General features: G+C 39.8%; 1 protein-coding gene across 18 annotated transcripts in view; it reads right to left on the reverse strand.

Annotated features, from left to right (window-relative positions):
* Positions 1–22,012, reverse strand: part of pcdh15a (protocadherin-related 15a) — a 197,280-nt gene that overhangs the window by 147,346 nt on the left and 27,922 nt on the right. For 2 of the 18 annotated variants that reach the window (XM_034897621.1, XM_034897616.1), the window contains exon 1: positions 10,309–10,552. The exons of the other annotated variants lie outside the window; for them this stretch is intronic. The gene's annotated coding sequence lies outside the window, so the exon portion shown is untranslated. Of the gene's footprint in view, positions 1–10,308; positions 10,553–22,012 lie in introns of those variants that run through there. 18 annotated transcript variants of the gene reach the window in all.

Consider the following 22,012-nt stretch of genomic DNA (forward strand, 5'->3'; position numbering starts at 1 on the left):
GCATCGGATGCCAGACAAAAGAACATTTTTGACTTTTTCAAAATCTTTCACCTCAGTGGGTGACTTTTAAACCCTGATAACCGCAGCATGGCTGTGATAGTCACAGGGTTTGTCTCCAGCCTTAACCCACAATGGAATGACTAATCCTTTCACCGAAAAAACAAACCACCAAAACGGGAATGTTTAGTATTATAAAGCATTTGTTCATTTTTGGTGCGTTCATCTAGATGAGCAATTTTGTCAAGAAAAGACAAAAAATAAAAATGATGCAATAGTGTTTGCTGTAGAGCTAGACTAATAAATCAGCCAGCCTGTCCAATATTAGGTTATTGCAGATAAAGGGTCACATTTCTAAATGTGGAGCAATAAAAAAAAATTAACTGCAGCACAGAATTGCCAAACTAGGGTGGATTTATGTTTGTTTTTTTAAATTACTGTCGGCCAATTTATTGTTAAGGGATTGTTTTTAAACCCCAGTATTGAGTTTGTGGTACCACAACTTTGCAAATGCACGATAGAATATGCCAGAGGAAGAGTTCAGAGGACCTACTCATGAGTGGATTACTATACTACGCATTGCCATCTGCCAATTGCCTGCAATGCAGACCAATAAACTGATGAATTTGTTCTATCTGGTCATCCAAGGTCAGGAAAACCACTCAATCCATTTCGCAAATCTATATCTGGCAGATGTATAATGCTGTATGGATTTGCAAGATAGCCTTTGAGATTAGACATCTAAATTCTTTGATTTATTTCTTATGTTAAGAAGTTGAAGATACGCTATGGGCTCAACCAGAATATGCAAAATAAAACCTACAGTTCTCTTTTTAAGAGTCTGCTTAAGTGGTATGTGAGCCACCACACAATGCAATCCATTCACCTCTGTAACTTCCCTTGACTGCTTCAAATGCATCAATGGATTCTTTAATGGCTGGTAAAATACAGCGTGTACTCATTTGTATTGAAATGGGTCTTTTATGTGCCAACAAAGCCCTATAAGTTACATTCAGGTGAATGTGTGTCACAGTGATTCTTCAAAAATGCAGTAAAAGCCCAGTAAGTCACTACATGGAAGCTGAAACCCAAAAGAGTATCTCTGACCTCAGCCCCTTGTCCTGAAGACACACTGAATCATCCGGATAGAATAGTAAACATCAGAAAACAGATGATTAGAATAATCCAGACCAACCACTAAAATGCCTAGTAAGCAAGCTATCAAATGGTAAGAAGGAAATATTTTAGTTTGTTGGGTCTAGTGTAGCAATGGTAGCAGACACTGAACGTATGAGGTTTAGGCAGAAGGGTAAAGGTTGATAGGCAGGGCTTTATGGGAGCCAGAACATATTCCAGCACCTCCGACGTTGGATATTAATGCCGATTGTGCACCTGTCATTAGCGGGGATGATGAGGACCCTACACGGGGAAAGAGATGAAGATGATGACATGATGGCTGATGGGCACTTTGAATCTGCGAGAGATTGTGATGAAGATGAAGCAGGTACATTTGTCAGGGACACTCACAGTCAGCAAATCTGGACGGACGCTCAGTTTACAAAGAAGAAAAAAAAAAGTTTATCCCTGGCTTACAATAGACAAAACTGGACTGGGCTGTGCCATTTGTAAAATAAAGTGGGATCACTAGGTCTGGAAAAAAACTTCAGGTGAGAAACGTGTGGATCTTGGGCTGAGTGTAATTTTTTTTGATCCGTTACCTCCAACCCCCGTTTTGAGTCGCTGGATCCACCCCTACTCTATGCTCTGGGACCTCCCACTATACAAATTGAGCACTGATCTTAGGTAACAGGATAGGTAATGGATGGATACCTTTTGGTACAACGTAAGCAATTAAAATGTGACAATGTTTCGATAGAGCAGTTTACATTTAAGTTGAGTTTAGTGTGGTTAATGTCAGATTAAGAATATGTGAAGATGGTTTACCAAGTTATATAATAACAATAATAATACTAATCTATATTTTATTAGTCCCGCAAGGGGATGTTACAATTTACACTCTGTTATTACACACAGGCCTGAATTACACACACATGCTCAATACCTTTACATGCAGTAAATGGAGAGATGTCAGAGTGAGGGGGCTGCCCATGGAAAGGCGCCCCGAGCAGTTGGCGGTTTGGTGCCTTGCTCGAGAGCACCTTGGTAGTGCCCAGGAGGTGAACTGGCACCTGTCCAGCTATCGGTCCACCACCAAACTTTGGTCCGGTTCCCAAGTCAACTCCCTACAGACTGAGCTACTGCCACCCCAATCTGCACTTGGACAAGACAGCCAGGTTTTGCCTGAAGCCGAGTTGGAAATTCAACAAGGCCTTGGCCCAATAGCTTTTTTTCCACTCAGGCACGCCACTGCATGTGAACGGGCAGTCCTTGCCTGTTGCAAAACACATTTGGAGGCAATACAATGTTTTCAAATCACAGGGTTGCTACAATAACGTCTGTGGAGATGCTCACTCCAGATCATTTTCTGTTAAACCACTCACTGCCTTTATGTCGTACAACAAACTAACAATTACATGCTGAAATATTGACTATATAAGTTGTGCTCATAGGTTTATGTGCCCATGCCAAAGAGGAATAAAAAAAATCATCTTTTGGAATTTGATCTTATGGAGTAATTAAAAAAATAGGGAAAATCCAAACTTTAAGGACATCAATTTTCTTTTTGAATGAATACTGTATTGTTAGTAAAGAAATGTTCTTCCTTAAAATACAAGAGACATAAGTATACACGCCCCTATGTTAAATTCCCATAAAGGCATGCAGATTTTTATTTTTAAAGGCCAGTTATTTCATGGATCCAGGATACAATACACCCTGATAAAGTCCCCTTGGCCTTTGGAATTAAAATAGCCCCACATCATCACTTACATGTACATGAGCTTGTTTCGATTTCCACAAATAACCTGTTTTTGATCAGAAGCAATAAATTAACAACCTTATTGAAGTTATGGAATGAAATTGAATCTAAGCAAAGTCGAGGGTGGTTAAATGCTATGGTGTGAGTTACGTGTGTTGTGTACCAGAGTGTAATTGTAAAAAAACACAACTGAGTAGAACTTTTAGAAAGTTTGGCGCACACACTGCTGTCTCCACAGCAGAGTACCACAGGGTTTAAAGCATGGTTTATGGGAATTTCTGACAGACACTACAGATGTAATGCCAGCTCCCCTCTGGTCAACAGCTCACTGCTGGAACACACCCAGTCTGACTAAATTCACAAAATTCTAATAAAAAATGTAAATGCCCTAAATTCAACTTTCAAAAATGTTTTTTATTGCTTTGGCTAAGCATAGAGTGAAGCATGGATCAAACATTCTTTTTTTTTCTTTTTAAATAAACTTCTCATTACAAAGTAAAGTAATAATTTGTCAAAGGCCAAGGCATACTTATTTATTTTCCAAGCCAGATTCAGCTGGTTATCTCGTGGCATTTCCACTAAATTCCTTTCAAGGGAGGAAAAAACAACAGATGACTAGCTAGTTACAATATGTGATATGTGACCTACAGTTAATTAAAAAGAAATCCCACGCTTCACTGACTTTACTGCTTGGCTTCTGTACAATACCTCTATCTCCTGTAAGCTTATTAAGGGTGACTTATTTTCCAAACTCACCTTATGTTTAGTTCTTAAAAAATCCATACTGCAGTTGTATTTTAGCCTTGAGATATTACCTCTGTTTAGGCTCTCAATCTGGTACGGCAAAGGTGAGATGAGGGCTTGAACAAAGAACTGACAACACAATGAAACTGGCACTGATGGACTGAATATAGAACGATCATATCACATGATATATTTCATAATTTAATTAGTTTTCCTTACATATTTACAAGATAATTACAAGATATAATTACAGATATATGAAAGTAATAAGGACAGCTGTAGCAGGGTTAAAAATTATAAAGAGCAATAAGAGGACAGAGATGCAGCCAACCTAAGACTGATGGGGCAGAAAGAAATTATCCACATCTCAAGAAATGTGTGATTCAGAGATCAGATCATCTGTCAATCATCTGTCCCTCCTGTGTCTTTGACTCCATGCTCATTGCAGCCTGTTATACTGTACTGTTGTAATGGTTCCCATTCGCACATGAAATTCCACTACAGGTGGGAGAGTTTACTACCTCTGATATCTGACACTGAGCTGCTGATCTGATAATGGTGTTCTCGCTGAGCAGTATAGTACTTCCCCTTCTCCACATGGAAACATGGAGAGAGAAGGTAGTAAATCATTACATAGGCTTGAAACCCACTGCATCTCCTCTGAATCTCTGAAGGAACATCACTGGAAATTGAAACACCAGGAAGAAAGTGAAAAGGAGGAAAACACATTTCACAATTGCTCCAGTTTTCTCACAAAACACTCGGGCCCAAATCATTTCAGGCCTCACTACCCACAAGTCTCTTATCAAATAATATTAAAAGATGTACATTGTCCGTATGAATAATGTGATATTTGCAGAATAGGTTATGACAGTAATGTACTGAAGGGTAATTTTTTTCTCCTATGCGGAAATCCCATTTTTATAACTCTGTCATAACCTGGTTTACAGCGTGAAGACACTAGGAAAGAGAGCTCTGCGAGCAAAAACACTGAAGCACTTCATTTCAAAATACCAAATTCAAGCCTGCTCTATAGTGCTAACCTGTAACCATGCACCTAATTAATTCCTTGACCTTAAAATCTTGCCTTTCTTTTGGGTGTAACATTCTGGCGTTTCATAGTGTTTAACAGGACCCCACAATATCTAACAAAATGTGAAAAATTGATCAAATGACCATGTGTATGAGATTGTTAGTCTACCAAACCCATTGATAATTCTCTTCAGTTCTCCAGAGCTTTATATCATTTAGCTCATTGTTTTGGTTTTGTCTTTAAAACAGTAGCTATTACGACATAATAATACATCAATACTGTGGGTACATCTTGTTATACGGAGAGAGCTGTTTAGGTTCAAACAACTCCTCTGACCTAAACCTCTCATTTCATGATTCCAAAGACACTCCCCCTGTATAAAAGCAACATGATTGAATCAAACTGTTTGAAATGAACACCATTTAAAAAGGTAAGGTGGGCAATATTCTATAGTTTTATAACTACCAACAACTGACCTTATAAGGACCAACACAAACAATGACTGAATATACTAACAATTATTGCCTGTGTAGACAAAGCCTGACATACTGTAGCTTATTCCTCTGTTGATGTGTGTTGTTGCCTGGCCAGAGTGGCTAGGAAGGTGGTAGGTAGGCAGACTCAAACACTGTCTGTTTCCAGAGGTGATTATGTTATTTACAGTGGTCTGCAGTACACGGATAGTTACACAATCAAACAAACCAAAAAATATGACATTAAACTAGTAACAACGCTAACAAAAGGCACGTGTTCCTAGCAGCATAGCCTCCCCTCTTTCCTCACTGGGAGCACAAATCCCACTGTAGGGTGGTCATGTAGGGTGGTCAATTCAAACCCAACTGCTTCAGCCCATCCCATTCTGATGCAGATTGATCTACTCCATAACATTAATGCCTCGAAATCTCTTAACATATGGAACTTAGTTACCAGTTCACTACTCTCCCACTGATTAGAAAACAGGTCAGGGTTAATCACACATTTTTGTATAATAACCAAAAACAACCAAAATAAACATTCCTATAAAGAAAAAACGCCTTGGTTTGGCCCAGTGATGTCATCCATGACCACTCTATTCCTATAAAAAGCCGGGCCCTCCCCAAACAATTGTCCTGCATGGTGGAACTTAACAAAGGAACAAACAATTCCAAGTACTAGCACAGGAAAACCATTAAACCATGTTTAAACTTGCAACCTAATAAAATGGAACTGAAATTAACTTATGACTGTGTGTCTACTTACTATGGCTAATGACCTGTATGGCATAAGTGGTGGGCAAACCCACTTTGTCATATGAAAACAGAAAACTATTAAAAACTCATCAATGTGGCACCATTCCACTGGGTTATATGTCCCTTCATTACAAAAAACATGTATGGTGCTAATTTTGATTTCCACTGCAGGACTAACTTGCTTGTGCACCAAATAGCTATCGGGAAATAGTCTCCAAAAATACACAATTTCCTTCTGTTTGCTAAAAATTACTAATATGATTTTTTTGTTTTAAATTGAAGCATTTATTTTGGACTGCTGGCATGCCCTACCAACATACTGTTTTGAAGCTAAAATCAAGATATTGTTATTGTAATCTATGGTATTAATTAGCACCATCCATGTCATGATGGCTTGTTGACAACAAGGCTAAATAAAACTTCAAAGTTAGGGTAATTATTTTGGCAAGTGAAAAACTGGCATGGCCATTTTAAAAGGGTCCCTTGACCTCTAGCCTCGAGAAGTCTAAATGAAAATGAGTTACATGGGTGGATAGCCACAAGTTCTCCTAATGCAGTAAAATGTGTTATTTTCACCTATTCTAAAATTGTTTAGTTGAATATTTTTGAAATATCTTGGAATTGCATGAGTTGGACATGGCTAGAAAGTTAAGACACTTGTAGATTAAAACACCCCAATTGTAATAATGTGTGATGCAGTGCCCTATTTGTAGCCATTTCATTTTTTGAAACTTAACCTCACTGTATAAATTGACCTATTGTCATCTCTAGGAGAATCAAATCCTCATGAAACTTTAAAACCATAAACTAGAGGCTGAGTGCATTCTACGGATACAATATATGTGGATAATATGATGGGGGGGTTCTTAGCAGATTTAAAGATGAAAGGGTTGAAGATGAACATCTACTGTATAAGGATCTAATGGTAATTGTTAGTAATGACCATAGAACTAACCTTAACCTTTAACTGGTAGTGGCTTATGTTACACATTTTTAGCGACACCAAAGAGCCTTAATTTAGACCATTTTTAAACCCCAAAATTGTGTTCTGCTTCAATGCTCAAGGGCTGCAAAATTAGTGCAGTCTTATTTGTTTTAGCCCCGGAATGCATTTTGTGTAAAGCGCTGATGGAACAGACAAGATTAGATCATTAGTCAGCCGTGGGATTGTTGCAGCCCTTGTTAATTACCATTTTATCTCACACACTCATCCACATCTGCCTGGTATAATCACGTGCAACAAAGAGGTGAGGACTAAATGAATGCAAACTGCTCACCCAAAGACATGCAAGCATGGGGTGCCTTGAGCTGTGTAACTGTGGACTGCTGAGGATTGTATTTCAATATTGAAAGACAATGCTTAGGTGGAAGAACATGAAAAGACACCCAGTTCTCTAACAAGCTGCTCCATCTGAAATAACTTGCTACATCTAGTGGAAGCCAACCACCCTTTGAAACGGTTAGTCTGCTTTTGACTTCCACCTGTGTGAGCCACATCAGGAAGGCTTTTCTCTTCATCCTTTGGTATGAAAAAGACACTACATTACTCTTCTTCTCCTCCCTTCAGTTACCGGAGTACTTTATAACCTTTTTAGTTCACCCTATTAATACTTAAAGAGAAGATCGCCTTGAGCGTCCTGTCTTCAATCATGACAATAAAAGTGGTATACCTTTTGCCAGTCCTGAAGACTTCATATCAATCAAGCAACAACCATCAAAGCTGAAGTGCAGAAGTACCTTAATATATAACTCATCTGATGGCCACGAAACGCGTGCTCCAGGAAAACCCAAATTACAGAGTTTACGTTCTTAATGTTAATTTCACCCCGTTTTAAGAACGTCTTGGGCATTTAGAAAAAATGATTGTATAAACCCAATTCCAAGTTTTAAAACTTCCACAAACCTAACCAAATATCGGTAGTTCTAGCTTCTCAATTCTGAGAATTTGCTGTTTTTCATCAACCTTTTAAAATTAATAATGGAACTTTTGTGGGTTTTAAATTAAAAGGAATTTTAGGACGTAACCTTGTGCATCAGGACATTGCTATGTTTATTTTTATGTGCACTAGAATGAAAATAATCGTTACTTGCACTCCTACATCAAATACTGGTCTTTTTACATCACCATGAAGATACCTTTTATTATATAGTAAATTCAAATAAGAACATCTGCTGCCTCTTAAGCAGTTGTGCCTCAGAACTTGCCACATCTTAGAAAAAAACAACAGAAAAACTTTTGACAGTTACGTGCTAGTTGCCAAGGTGTACAAAAGAAGTGTGGCACACTTTCACGCACACATGCGCACACTAGGTGAAAATATGGAACAAAGGCAAATTGATGTTGATTGTCTAACATGCAGAGCCGGATGTCTAATTACGCACCATCGGCATAGCACTGTTAATTAAGATACGTTTAAAGAATCTATATTACCTCTGCTAAACTACCTGTGGATTATACTGTAAATGTAAAGTCATCAGCTCATCTGCTGCAAGTCTTTGCTAAAGATTTTTGTTTTACAATGGTGTTTACCTGAAATCGACAATTGGAAAGCATTGGTCATGAGCACTGTTGAAGTACCGGTAGTTTGATAAAAAAAGCGTTATGCCTCCCCAGAGAACACATTTTGAATTGTCACAGAAAGCACAGGAACAACAAGTGCACTTACAGTAATGTAGAGCTAGCTTGCTTTGTTCATGATTTTACATCATGAACATGAACATGAATGATGGGTTTTAGGGCTATGCAATAAAACACGAAACAGGATCACGATAAAATTCAGGTCAATAACATCAAACTTTGGACATATTTACCCAATAACACAACTGGCAGAGTCTGGCTTTTCAGCTTGCTGGACCCACCCCATTTGGTGTGCTATTGTGAGCTATTATCTGTTGACGATGTTGTGTCAAAGTGTATTGCCTCGTCAAAATGGGTTTCCCTACTGTTAGAATCGGTAGCCCCCCATCCATAGTTATGTTTAGAGATTAGGGTTAGTATGGGGAAGAAAGTGAAGTTGGAAATGAGCGAAATTGGAGCCGAGGGCAACAAAAGTGAAAAAATGACCTATATGGGAACTTGTGTTATCCTCTCAAACTGTCAGTTGTGTGAAAATGGTTTGGATTTCACAAAAGCCAGGAGGAGCAGATTAAGCCGGTCTGCAAAATATGTCCGCGGTTGGTGCCAACCAGGACAGGATACTCAATAAATCTTTTCCATCAACTGAAAAGGTAACGTCCCAGCAACCGCACCAAGAGTATAAAAAGGGGACTCATGCTGGCCTGAGTGATCACACACACAGCCTGCAAGTTATAAGTAGTAACGTCAGTTTGTCTGCTGTAAATAGCTAATAAAATAAGGTGTAATTTAAGTTCTGATCTGCTAGAAGTAGTTGTGGCTTTAAAAAGCTATTTCCAGACTATGAGGGCTACAACACAACGCCTAAATCATTTTTACAATAATTCAATACAATACATTTACAATCAGGTATCTGCAAACTCATTAAAATAGAAACATTAAGATGAGTGTATATGATGAAATAGCGTCATTAGTACGTGACTGAAGCCACCAAATTCGGGCTTTTACGTTCCGAGTTTCTGGCCGCATGCCCCCCAGACCGCTACACACGTCCCTGGTTGAGGATGTCAATCATCTCCAATACCAGGAGACATGGGCTTTTACTTTTAAAGTGAATACATTGTGCAGTGATTTAAGCTTTGAACCCGGTTTCTAATATATAAAAAGAGTTGCTACATTACATTTATTTTAATGTGCGCTATGAGTGAATGAAGTTTTGAGAGGGCACGTTGCCTCCTGCAGCGCGACACTCACACTCGCAGCGGAAGTTAGTGCATGAGACGTGTACTCGATAACATGCTCTTATTGATATGCATATGGAAAGAGATAAAACAGTCAATTTAAAAAGAAATGCAGCTGTCGAAACTCAGCCGGTGAATCCACACACTTGTCAAGGTTTCCCCGCTAAACGGAATTCTGGTCTCATCTAAAGCTCATGGAAATAGCCTATAAAAAAACAGCCAGTGTTAGCCTCTGCATAGTGTGTCAAATAAATAACTGCATTTAACAGTCAACCACAGACATTGATGGGACGGTCTAACATCCATATAATCCAAAAGTGAACACTAATGCGCGCAGTCTGTTTGAAAACTTCCCGTTCCAGAGATTAGCAGTCCACAGAGCAGAGCAGAGCAGAGGTGACCTGCGCCTTGCAACGGATCAGCTGATCATTTCACAGCGGGGAATCGACACGATACGGTGATAATATTGGCGACACAAGCCCACTTGGTCAAATAGACTATTACGCAGTGAGAACAGCAATCATGGGTGTGTGCCGTAACGCCCATGTGGTAATGAATGTGCCCTAAAACACAACGACTGTCGTCCACAAAACAACAAAACAACGTCTTACCATGTTTTGGCCCCAGAGGCACGTAACAACACTCGCTTTTGTACGGGAAAACGAGTCCCAAATAGCGACCGGCGGGGCAGCTACTACAGCCTCCTCTCACGGGCACATCGGCGCTACTGCCCCAGTGTTATCCCGACACAGCAGTAGCAACACTTCACCTTCACTTCACCGGTGGGCTGTATCCTGGGTCTAATGCGAGCTAACTGCGAAGAGCCCCTCTCTCTCTCTCTCTCTCTCTCTCTCTCTCTCTCTCTCTCTCTCTCTCTCTCTCTCTCTCTCTCTCTCTCTCTCTCTCTCTCTCTGACGTGTGAGGCAGGTAATCTTATTACTCCGGTCAGTAGGTGATTCCGGTAAAAGCTCCTCCCACCTATCTGCTAGATAGGTATACAGGTATACACCACCTGAGATAGATAGGCTACATCACACTCAATATGAGTATGATGTAGCCTATGTAACAAATAAGTAAAGAAAGAAAAGTCACCAAACACACTCATGAAGTTCAAACTAATCCATAATGTCAGTCCCACTCTTTCACCAAGGTGGACATGCCGTTTCTATTACTACTATCACTTGTCATTATAGTTCAGAGTTAAATCCATTTGTTTGGTCTGTCTGCACCAATTGAAGTGGAGCAGAGAAATATTACCACTAGAGGCAGCTAGCTATGATTCACCTGTCACTTTGCAACAATCCCTGGCCTTTTCTTCTCTCCAACTAAACCAACAACGAAGCCTCTCATCAATATACTCTAATTAGTTGTTGTACTTAGTAAGTCCCAATTACAGGTTGAGGCGAATATTCAATATCAAGAACATGAGACACAGCAAGTGGTCTTTTTCACAAAGAACATGTCGGCGGTAACATTTCAGACAATTCTCCTGACTAAATGAAAGTGCCTTTCTAAAACGGTACACACCCACAGACGGAGTCATTAACCATCAATCATCATAGATGTAATGAAAAAAGCTGAACAGAAAAAGGTGACAGGAAAAAAAAAGAAGAAAAAAAGTACAGGGGACAAATACTTGATGATCTTAACTTTGTTTTGCAAGACCTTGAGTCTTATTGACTTTTTTTTTATCTTGCAAATGTCCCAGTACATATTTTTTAGTACTCCCCCACCCTACATGTCACCTCTGGAGCTCCATATAAATGTCACCCTACATAAATTTGATCCTGTAAAATAGTCATTTCTAACCAGGGGTACTCATACCAATGATTACTTCTACAGTTACAAAAGGAAAAACGGACAGATTGTGGCAGAATTTGAATAATGAACATAACAATAGTTACTTATTGTAACTCCAGATTCTATGAGTATAGGCGCAGCACCAGGCCATCGCTACTGGGTTCATCCCTTCGCGCTTGCGCAGTCATGAAGATTTTCTTTCCTGCCCTTGCAACCAGCACGGGCCAAACAGGCAAAATCAACAACAGTTTGTTTCCATCCAAAGGAGTAGATAGGAAACAACAATGTGCTGTGTTCTCGAGGTGTAGTGCAGGGAATTATGTTCCTCTGTGAGCACGGTCTATTTTAGTTTGAAAATTGATTGGATGTTTTATTTCCTTTCAGTGCTTGACTTCCTGTCCCGCACTAACTGCCAAGTGTTAAATTGCTGTGTAGTTCTCCAGCATCTGGAAAAAATAGAAGCTCTGCGTATCTGCTTCGGACTGCTTGAGCTGGGACGGAGTGGGAACGCAGCTGTTTCACAGTCTGTGGAAATACACACATTGACTTTAATGGAAACATAATGACTCCGCCGCCGTTCTGGAGCCGATCCGCAGACATTCCGCAACTGGTGGAAAGTAAGAGTAAGGTTATCAATATGGGGTTAGGGTGAGGTAGAGGTAGTCATCGCCACCTGCAAAACAGGGTCCACCAGCAGAACATAGACTAATTTCTTCCCCAATACACTGATGGGTGATTGTTTCTGATAATGCTATTTTGATAAAAAACCTGCCATGAAAATAAATTGGCCTAAAATTTTAGTCATGATTGTGGGAGTGCATGATTAGTGATAAATGTATCATGATTAACAATTATGGGACACCTGCGTTCCTCTCAGCCACCCAGTGAAGGAGGGATGAGGACAACAGGCAAAACACGGCGCATCATTTGTCGTTGAACGGGGATGGTGATGGCGCAGTGGATATGACACATGCCTTTAGTGTGGGAGATCCGGTTTTCATTCCCCCTGTGATATATCAACCAATGTGCCCCTGATTAAACCCTAGTTGCACAGAGGTTGCAACCGAACAGAGTTGTGCAACCTGTGACATTTACAGTATATAGCAATTGTAAGTCGCTTTTGATAAAAGTGTCAGCTAAATGACATGTAACATAATGGATAGGACCAAGTGGGTCATGGCATGGGGAGACTGTGCAGATGTCAGCTGCTGTCATGCCCCTGAAAAGGGCCACAGACATTGTCAGTGCCTTGCGCTTGGACGCCCTGTTTTAAGCCATGGTGATAGCCTTGCACAGCCAGTGAGACAGATGCTGTTTCAAAAGGGACGCTCCTTGGGAGCCGTGCATGTTGGGTTTTAAACCCTGTGAATGCTGGATGGCAAGTATTAGCTGCTTCAGGGCTCCTACCAGAGAGCACAAGTCACTAGATTGAGTTCAATGTTTTACTTGGTAGTGCATTACAGGCAGTCACAAGCTGTACGTTGTTGCATGTATGAAAGAAGTTTCTGAAATAAACCCCAAAAAGATAAATTAACGTCACAGCTGATTATTATCTGATATAATAGTGGGTTGAATCTAATCAACTTAAAAACTGAAAGAAAATGTACAATTATCACACTGTGCAAATAAAATTAACATCCTCTCCAGCAAAGCACCAAAAATGTGTCACACACTAGCTAGCAACATCTGTTGTATGCAGTCAAAAATTAGCAAGCAAGGAAAACACAGATAAGCTAACTGCTACACATCAGAGGGAAAAACGGCTAACATTTAGCATAACATTTCAAACTGAAACAATTTAATTTTAATATTAGCAAAATATAACGAGTACCAACTTACATTGCCTCTGACTACTGTAGAGGCAACCACCATAATGAAAATAACACAAGGTGTTGCAGCGATTTCTGACACAAGTTATGTAATTTACCTACGTAACGAATGTAGCTGTAACTAACGTAGCTGTAACTACACAGTCTGTGTCGCATGAGGAATTCACAACCGTGCATAAAACGTGATAACGTGCGCACCGGACACAAACTTCCTCCGCGTTGTTGTCATGAGTCGAGTGGTGAAGGGAAGGAAAACACCCTTGACCGAAAAGAGCTTGTGAGGACTTTCGGTGTGAATGAAGGGTTTGGCTGTAAGGTGGCTGTGCTCCCGTCCCCTCTGACGGAGAGACAGGATGGTAAAACTGACAGCGCACATAAATCACTCACTCTCTTGGCTTACATCAGAGCGAGGAGAAGTGTTGTTTTTAGTGACAGCATCCTGAGAGACGCTTGTGCCAGAGGCTCAAAGGAGGTTTCCCCAGGGCTCGGAGCACCAGGGCTAAGTCCCACTGGAGGGTGAGAGAGCGCATGGCGGGTTTCAGTTGCACGATGTGGATCTGCACCACTAGAATGACAGACAGATTCTTCTCCTTGATGCGTTTCAGGAGTCGAAGGATCAGATGGAGAAGGCGTTGACATTGAGGGGAGGATTGTCCCGTGCATTCACTGAAAACCACATTGCGCACTGCAAACAGATCCACTTCCGCTTTCCCAAACCTGTTTCACAGCCTCCACCACTTGTGGCGTATAGGGTCAAGGTGCTGATGATGTAACCACCTCTGGATTTTCCTCATATAGAGGAGACCCAGGGGGACTACCGTTGACTCACAGACATTGTGCCCAGGAGATGCATCACATCTGTCGCGTGTGTCGTGGTGTGTGACAGTAGAGAGATCAATGCATCCCGCCTTGGCGCTGACATGCTTGGCTCTCATGACAATTAAGTTTATGTCCCAGTGTCTGCTGGTGCTGCAGAATTTCCATAGTTTGGAGCCCAGCCTCTTCCCAAGAGGGGCCAAAATGAGCAAATTGTCCAGATAGAAAAGGACTCTGATGCCTTTTTCAAGTGCCATCTCCAGGGGGTTGGTAGGATTCATCCTTTGGGAACATAATTTTTACAGCAATCCAAAGTACAAAGTGGAGGACTGACTTGTTTTCATTACCATGGCTATTAAGCATGCCTAAAAAAAAAGATACCTTGATAATATTTACCAATATCCACTTTTTATATAATTAGATAATTTATATAATCAGTGGAAAACATGACAAGTAATGATGGTGAAAGGTTATCTGAGGCCGGTATACCTCGGAAAAAAGGGTTGAGAACCACTATTCATTGAATGAATGTGCTTAGATTCTGTTTCACCATCTCTTTATTATGTTCGGTATATTCAGGACCATAGTTTCATTAGAGAGCATCTCACATCAGTATGTGTTTGAGACGGGCAGAGGCAACAAGCCTTTTGAAAGAATGTAGCTTTTCATGTCATTCTTGATGAGTGATGTGTAATGTCAAAGACATGCAGCACATTTCAAAATGATATATCCGAAACAGTAGCTGTGTTTTCACAGACATAACATTCAGATTTTTGCCCTTATTCCAAAAAGACAATATTTTGACTAAGTGATTTACATGTCAAACAAAAAGTGAATATTAAATTAATATTCCCATTTCCATGTAGCCGGGCAACATACACATTTTTCAAAGTTTACCAGGATTGGCGGACTTGTTTCACTGTGCGAACACAGCATCCCTCTTTCATTCCTTCTATCAGCTGTGTGAAAAGGCTGGCGTGTGCGCATATCCAAAAACCTGTTGATATCCAAGTCTTTGATAATGTTTAAAAGTAGCTGTTGGTCTGTGTACAGCAACCATAACAAAACACTGAGCAGACCATCAGTCGTAAACAAGCAAGAGGCTGTAAACATTGATAAAAACCCTGATTGAGAGGCATAATTTGAATGTGCTGTATACATGTCCAAAAAATGTGTCTTAAACCTGAATAATAACAGAATGTCCCACATCTTAATGGAAAAATGCTATATATATATATATATATATATATATATATATATATATATATATATATATATATATATATATATATATATATATATATATAGATATATAGATATAAAATAATATATAATAACACTTAACTGGAATATTTTATTTACATGAACTGTATCAAATTTGGAATATTGTCATATTTGGAATAATACTCATTGTTAGGATGCAGGACGAAGCAAGATAATTGCATATTTAATTTATTAATCAGTCACACAAAAAATTTAAACAAAAATGTGTCTAGAAATAGCCCTCTAACTAGCATGCATAGGCCCTGGATGAGAATCAAGAGCTAATCCAGGTTAAGTCATCAGTACCACCCCTTGTCCTAGCTTGTTTTTGGGATGAGGAGGGCTTTGAGAAGAAGCTCTCTAATAATTAGCCCCTGCCACAGTACTAATTCTCTCTCTCATCTTGTCTCTGTTGCTGCAGAGAAAACGAGGGCCAGGGGTTCAGGCAGGAGGGAAGACACTCCACAGAGGAGGTTGATTAAGGGAATGCTGCTTTTGGGCTCTTATCTCTCTGCAAGAAGTCACCAAACAGACATCATAGATATGTGTGTCTTAAAGTGTTATGTGGGAATGTATGTGATCTTTTAATCAGTGAAAATGAGAAGGGAATAATAACGATTTAAGATTTTTTTTTAATAACTGCAGGCACTTCTCTTATAACTAGAAATAAACAGGCGTTTCACTCTCTATTATTCTTTTATTATTAATATCATTCTTCAAATATCTGCAGTGTGTGCCCACCCAAATAATGTTTATATGAGGATGATAGAAACTTTTTTTTAAGAAAGGATCCTTTTTAGTGGCAGTGGAGTAATACATAATTCAACTATATTGTCCAAGCTTTATTTCCGTAAAACTAAGCATGCAGTCACAAAATACGCTTAGGTTGACTTTGAGATACCATGTATTCTTTTGAGAATGCTAAAAGTCCTTTTTTTTTACTTTTTCCCGGTACAACTAGGGAAGCCTGAGGGTTCCTTTGTAAATGCTGCACACTGCTTATTTGTATTCAGTTGAGAGTTCAGTCACTAAGCAGGCAAGTCTTCTTCAGGGAAAATAATTTCTATTAGTGATGTTGCATTAATACAGCACCTTCAGTCGTTTCTTTAAAGCTCAACAAACTGATTTCCCCCGCAGATGTGGACTTCTTGCAGTGACAGACAGCAATGGTTTAATTATTCTCGATGAAAGCCTTCTTGTCTCACATTCGGGGGATGAGGAAAATGTTCATTCGTTATTTTGTTTTTGGGTGGAAAATGCATTGTTTACCCATTGAATTTTGCTGAGCCATTAAATTGATTTTTGGGATCATTAAAACGTTTGAATACGACTCTTTTTCAAAGAGCAACTGATGTTTTTAAACGTTCAGGGTAATTTATGGCACACCATCTGTAGCATTATGTAGCAATATCAATTTATTTCAACAAATGTGAGATTCAAACAACCATCAACACTGACCTGGAATGGAAGTGCAAGTGAACAAATGCTTTCACCCTTTTTGAGAATGAGTCAACTGGTGGTGTGGGCTCTTTGAATCAATGGCAGAATAAATCATTCAGGAGGTTTGTTTCAAGGAGAGTGTTAAGGGACACCTTCTTTCTATAATAATTTCCTCATATTGCTTGGCCTCTTTAAGGTGAGCTCTTAAAGCGTATTGTCAACAAATTCATTAAAGCAGTGGCCAGTGACTTTTATAATAACAAGAGAGAAAAAATCAAGAGCAGGAAGATACTGGCACTAAAACAAAAGGCAAGCTTTATCTTGAATATGGTTTTTCACTCAGGACAAATTGAACAATTCCTCTTGTTGAAGCGTCATTTTTCTTGATGTTGATGTTGTTAGTAAAAGATTAACAAAAAAAATATGAAAATTTATTTTCTCTTTGTATTGTCTGTACTCTGCCAAACACCCCAGATTATAAAATGAGAAGACGGCTTTTAGATGTCCTGATGTGTGACACCATATGTGAAGAAAATCTAGGGTATGATAGGGATGCCTTGCTTTCCGAGCACAGCACGGTGCAATGACACATTCTCTCTCTTCCTCTCCCAGTACATATTCTGGATGCATGTGAACTGGACTTCGTAATGCATTCCCCAAAAGATCACCACCCCTGTATTTAATGGTAGCATGGTGGCTCAGCGGTTAGTGCTTCTGCCTCACAGCAAGAAGGTTTTGGGTTTGAATCCAGGTTGATCAGGATGTTTCTGTGTGGAGTTTGTTTAAAATAAGGCCAGGTAATGCACTTGATAAGTAATTATGTGTCATGTCAAGCTATTTAAAGGAACACACAGACTTATTGGGACTTTAGCTTATTTGCCATATCCCCCAGAGTTACACAAGTTGATACATACCTGTCCCCAGCATTAGCTTAGACTAGCAAAGATCAGAGCAGTTAACTAGTTCCAACTAGCTACTGCTCCAAACAAGGGACAAAATAACGCCAACATTTTCCTATGTACATGTTGCAATTTGTGTAGTTACAGTGTGTGCAAATCACAAGGTCACATGAGACACAGCCATATTCTAATTGCAGACTAACTGCGAAATATATTCTCAGAAAGGCAAAGCACTACTTCTGCTGCTTGGGCGGAGTGATTTGCTCGGTGCAGCTGAGACACCCAGTCAAGTAACAGATAGCTCGCCTGGAGTTTGCTCAGAGTTGGAGTAATAGAGTCAACAATTACTAGATACTAAAAGCATATTTTACAATTACGTGTGTTCACTGTATTTTAAAGAGCTGTAACAATAAACAGGGGAGACCAGGTAATACCAGGTGACCGCCTGCGGCTACAGTTAGTGTTCCTTTATGTTTTTAGAGGACTTACTGTAACAATGGTAACGTTAGCTTCCCCGTACTTTTTGACACGCGTCCTTGGCGGGGCGGCCAGAGCTTTTTTTTAGCTCAAGTTGGTGGCGGTGTGTAGGTATGGTTACCTGCAGGATCTTTGCAAGGCTAAGCTAATGCTGAGGGCGTCAGACAGAGTTACAGCACGCAAGGAGATGAGAAGGTTACGTATCAACTTGTCTAACTCTGGGGGATACGGTGAGTGAGCTAAAGTCCCAATAAGTCGGTGTGTTCCTTTAAAAAGGATGGTGGGTAGTTACTTCAGATGGTGGAATTGCCAAAAGGTGGTTTCAGCCTCCATGGTTGAGTGAGCCTCCCTTTCAAGAAAAGGAAACAAACAAAGACACACCAGGGCATTCAAACAAAAACACACTGTTCTGGTCAGGATGCTTGTTTCTCTGTGTTTAACTTTGGCTCATTCTCACTGCAGGCTTTGCACTAGCAGGCCCCACCTGACCCACTATAAAAATTGAAATTGTCTCTGTGCAAATGGAAATGCTTAAGGGAGTCTGAGTCGAATAAGTGTCAAGGGACATTCATAGTTTGGCACTGACAGCTTGTGTGATATTGAGAGGTCAGAGCAACTGAGACAGCAGGCAAGCAAGAGGGAGAGAGCGAGGGGGAGGTCAGAAACAGACAAGACAGTGTGTGCGTGTGTGCGTGTGTGTGTGTTTGTGTGTGTGTTGAGAGAGAAGTTAAAGATCCCCTTGGTGTGAGAAGGCTTTCTGTGTTGTAAATCTTTGAGCGATGGAACTGTAAAGTATCAATAGGGATGTAAAGGTACATCAGGTCTATCATCTAACATCACTTTTTTGGGCCACTTGGGGGCAGCGGAAAGAAGCTTTGAACACAACGTTGACATAACGTGAAATTTACACATCAAGCAGTTACAGTGCCATATTAACATTTTATTTTGGTGTTTCAGGCCACATGGCAAATTTAAAGTTCCTCTTCTTTTATCTCTTTTTTTCCACTACAACTCCTGAGGAAATATCTGTCTCTTTAGGTGCTGAATGCTCCACTATGTTGCTAACTGGAAAGGTAGCTTACAGTCGGTTTATCTGAGATTTTGTCCTAATAAAAAGTGATTTATGAGAGCAGAAAACAGAAAACCAAATCCATGAGCTTAAAGATGCTAAAATGCTTCAAAGAGATTATTGGAACGCCAGAGGGGATTATTATGTGAGTTTGTCACACGAGTAAAAGTACTCATGTGATTCATTGGTAAGAGAAAAATAATTAATGGCTATTTCTGCAACACTCTATTCTGTAATTCTTACTTTCAGTTGCCCTACAGCTGTGTGAAAGCAGATACATGTACTTATTAGACATGATTTCTTTGGGTTGCTCACGTGGGCATAGAAGCTAAATGGGGACCAGAGTTCTAACACCAGACCTGTTACTTGGCATCCCAGTGGCTATACAAACCAACACTGGAGGTTGTAATGAAAATGTTCCATCTTACTGTTTTTACCCCCTTCCTGCCTTTCCTTCTTCTCTTCAGAGTGCACCTTGGCAACCTTGGGGAGAGAGCTTTGACAGCTACCACAGGTTATTACTTTTATGACCAGGGGCAACCAAACCTCTAGAGTCCATTAGCATCTAAAAGAGCAGTTGACTTCTATGACTGGCTAGCAGAGGCTTTCAACATTAAAAGTAGACGGAATTGAATTAAGTGCTTATTATCCATCAAAACTTGACAGATCGTGCAAACTAGCATCAATTATGTTCTAAAATGAGGCCTTTGTATGTGCACTGCCAGCAGGGACGTCACCAGGATTGAAAGACTGGGGGGCTTAGCCCCCAGGCTATGCAAAACCTTCTCTTGCAAAATCTCACTTACTGTTCAAATGTTACTCTAATGTTACCTTTTAGATACATCAAAGCTCTATGGGGGGGAAACTTACTTAGGCCAGACTGTGCTCCTTCTGAGTTCCTGTAAATGCTATCTATCTGCTTGTGTAAATGTGTAATAAAGTAATACCATACATATTTTCTCTCCCTGTTAGATAATTTGCAGGTCAAAATAAGAGTATTTAATTACACTTATTACTGTTGCTGCACAGTAGGGTGGTTGAATCAGTGTCAGGTCAACATCCAAAATGTCATGCACAGCAGAAATAAGCAAAACATACAAATAACAGTACTATATTAAGCATTCAATAATGAACAGCCATTGTAAGTAGCCATACTTTATCATGTAAGCTGTTAATGAGGATCCTATTTAAAGTAGCTGCTTTCTGAATTTAATAACCTGATGGCGGAGGACCAAAAGCGCCAATGATTCCTATATGTATGAATGTATGCTCATGTATAGTCTGGCCTACAACATCTACAAACTTATTTAGTTTATTACAGCAAATGAATAATAAATATAAGGAAATAATTTAGTTAAGGCTATGCCTTAGTGCCTAGACCTGAAAACAAAACACGGGTCACCATTATGATAGGACATTTGCTTTTAGAAGTTTTATTACAGAAAATCTACGAATGAGTCTATGAAAAAATCTATGAAACATTGTGTTAATTATGGATGGATGGAATTACAGTGAAAATGAGTTATGACTGACAGTTTACAGGACAGTGTATCATCTTCATAGCCATAAACTCTTTTTAACTTTCCAGCTTGCTGTTTAATAATATGAATTAGGATAATGTTAGCGATAGTGAGATGCTTACTAAATATGCATTTCTAGTGAGTAATTGGCAAAAAATGTTTAATTTCTCTGATTTAATGCTTTATTTAATGCCAACAGGCACTCTTCTCTCTTCAGTCACTATCTCCCTCGCTTGTCCAGATTTCGTTATGTGCACGTGGTGGCTTGTTGAGCCTCCGTCACTGCCACACTGACAGTTTGTGAAATATAAATAAACGAGACAGACCCCAGGGCACGACAACACAAACAGATGTATGGTGAAGGAAGATTGATTTAAAGAAGTGAGTGATACAGAATGCACTCTAAAACATTTATTATTTTACTAATTATTATCTTGGGGGGGGGGGCTTAGGAACATTTTGGGGTAGCTGTAGCCCCCTAAAATAGGCCTAATGATGTCACTGACTGCCAGGACAAAACAAGACTCTGAAGATGAATTGTATTACATCCAAAAGGATTGTAGAAGACAAAGGCCTTCTAGAAACCTTGGCACAAAAGTTCATTTTTTTCTGGCATTTTATGAACAAATTACATGAAATAAATTCTTGCCTAAATTCATGACTACAAAATTACCTTTTTAATTTTGAAATAAATATTATAATTACAATTGTACAACATACAGTTTCATGCTGATCTGCTATGGATAGGGTGACTAAACATTTCACCAAAAAATGATTTTACTAGGCACCTACGAAACATTTGAATGTTTTTTTCTCACTTTAACATCATTCATTCTCCATCTCATCCTTATTCTCTAAGTCCTGTTCACCCTTTATCTTGCTCTCTTTGCACTGTTTCCTTGTGTCTGGCACTACAGATAAGATGCAGGAGATAAAGACTGAGATGCTATCAGGTGACAAGACTAAGATAAGGCTAAGATAAAGTTATAGCAGATACAGAGAGAAAGGGAGGAAGAACCCAAGCTATAACACGCCCTTTTACCAAAAATGCCCTTGACCTGTGTGCCCAGTAGAGGATGGATACCCGACCCGAGCCCAACGGGACCCGACGGTACCCGAAGGGGCGGGCCGGGTTCGAACAGATTTTTAGAAAGGATGCTCAGGTTCGGGTCGGGCTCGGTCACATCAGCGCGATAAGGCAT

The sequence above is a fragment of the Etheostoma cragini genome, chromosome 17 (genome assembly GCF_013103735.1).
Source record: "Etheostoma cragini isolate CJK2018 chromosome 17, CSU_Ecrag_1.0, whole genome shotgun sequence".
NCBI classification, from domain to species: domain Eukaryota; kingdom Metazoa; phylum Chordata; class Actinopteri; order Perciformes; family Percidae; genus Etheostoma; species Etheostoma cragini.